Below are 2,386 nucleotides of genomic sequence, written 5' to 3'. Positions count from 1 at the left end.
TCCCAAGCCCTAAAGAGGACCTCCTCACAAGAATTAAAGACCAAAAGGGCAAAGCAGGGAAACTAATGACCACCCTATACCAATTCCATTCTCTGATTAACAGTCCAGGCAGTAAAAAATACTTCCAAAAAGGTATACAGAAGAGGAACTAAGTGACTGTAAATGACTGCAAAGCTGGAACAGCTGCTACAGGAAATGTGGGAGTTCTGAAGCCCTTGATACACATTGGAAGTCTGCCATGGAACCCATTAGTTTGGGCAATAACCAGCAAAAGCAAGAAAATAAATAAATGAGTAAATCCTCCCTCCCCCACTTCACTCAAGGCTTAAGCAAATTTTATCGTTAGGGGAAAATATAATACTTACATGAATGCTGCATGTATGCATGAGAGCAAGTGATCAGCAATAGCAAATTTACTTTCAAAAAAAGCCTTATTAAAATATAAATACTAGAAAATGACTGTGTAGGCCCAAGTAAATATTTCTCATACATATGTAGGAAGAAATATAGATAAGAGACTTACCTCAGTATTTCAGGGCAGCAAATGCTCAAATATCTTTCTCAAGTAAGGATCAAGAAGCATGGTGAAGTCAGACCAGCAAGGAGAAACTTCGTCTCAATCCCAGGCTTTATTTTCTTCCCTTAGCCTGCATGTACAATAACTGCTGCCTGGCAAACTGCAAACAAGCACTCAAGTTTCGTTTCACCTCTTTTTTGCCAAGTATCTTCTGGCAAAATTCAGCAAGAGGTGGCATGGTGGAATTGCTAAAGCACTGGGTCGAGATGTGAGTGTTACTTGCCCTCTCTGGGTTCCTTTTTTCCCCATGTATTGAAAAAAAGGTAGAAGCAGAGAAAGGTAAGGGAGCTCTGACAATCCTTCAGCTCTAGCATTCTATGATTTTTAAAGAAATGTAATACAACTCAAATCAGGCAATACAGTGAAGAAGGGAAAGGCAGAGGGTGTGATTAATCTATTGTGACAACAGCTGCCTTCACATATCTAAGAGTTACTGGTAAAAGACATTCCAATCTAACAGAGCACCTACTAGGAACTTCTGTCTAGCACTGTCACAAATAGGTTCATGGTCAACCTAAACATGTGCACTGTGCATTTTATTGGCAACATGGAAAAATCTGTTCAATTATTTTACAGAAATTAAGTTTTTACTCAAAGTGATGTGCATACAATTCAAATGAATAAGAAAAACACAATTACTGTACAATAGCATAAGTGCAACTATGAAATGGCAATACTTTTTTAAACAACCCAGATTTGTATATTTGTTCACTGTGCAGAGGGATCATACCTTGTACAAAATAAAATGAATTTCTCAAACTAATTTAACAAGAATGCCCACTGTTGTGTTGCAAACTGAAAATGTGTCTATAATCTACACCTTAGGTTTAAAGGTAGAACTAACCTACATTTTGTGTGGACACTCTAGACAGCCAGAAAAGTGAAAATCATCCCAAAAGATGTCTGAAAATAAAGTGAAAAGGTTCTATCAAATTTATAACAAGAGAGTCTCTTCCTTTAAAGTAATGAATGGGAGCAACACATTCTTATTCATGTACAAAAATTATTGAAATATCTCATACACATCAGTATACTCAAATAGAGAATTTCTCTGCTTTCACAAAGATTTGGACTCAAAGACAACTATTACAACTTGTGCTCAGCTCCAGAGACACAAAGGTACTTCTATGGAAAGGAATAAAGGCAAGTGTAAGGGCCACCTAATTAGCATAAGTGCAATGAAGAGCTGTCCACCAGAAGTTATCACCCACTACAGTACTTTGGGTGCATCTGTTTTAAGACCTTTTAAAACATATCCTTGTGACCTAACTGGTAAAGAAGCAGCAGAATTAATTTTGTAATAAAATACAAACGCTAAAAAATAGCTTACTGAATGCATTCAATGGTATAAGTTTAAAATTTCTCCCTTATACTTTCAAAGTTTTGTATTTAATCCTCATACTTAAGTCAAACTAAAACCTTTCAACTTGTCAGTTCACAAGGCTTACATGATACTCAGAAGTTATTTCCACTTAATAAAATGTCTAACCAAGAACTTTTGCTATTTAGAGACTAAGACTCATTCAGAAAAGATCTAACAGACAACCCTCAAAGGCGGGGAGGCTAGGGCTTTGACATCTGAGTGAAAGACAAAACATAATCAAGGGGGCTTCACTGGTGGCGCAGTGGTTGAGAATCCGCCTGCCGATGCAGGGGACACGGGTTCGTGCCCCGGTCCGGGAAGATCCCACATCCCGCGGAGCGGCTAGGCCCGTGAGCCATGGCCGCTGAGCCTGCGCGTCCGGAGCCTGTGCTCCGCAACGGGAGAGGCCACAACAGTGAGAGGCACGCATACCACAAAAAACAAAC

This window comes from Physeter macrocephalus, chromosome 11, assembly GCF_002837175.3.
Source record: "Physeter macrocephalus isolate SW-GA chromosome 11, ASM283717v5, whole genome shotgun sequence".
Classification (NCBI taxonomy): Eukaryota; Metazoa; Chordata; class Mammalia; order Artiodactyla; family Physeteridae; genus Physeter; species Physeter macrocephalus.
Note: the sequence above shows the minus strand (reverse complement) of the source record.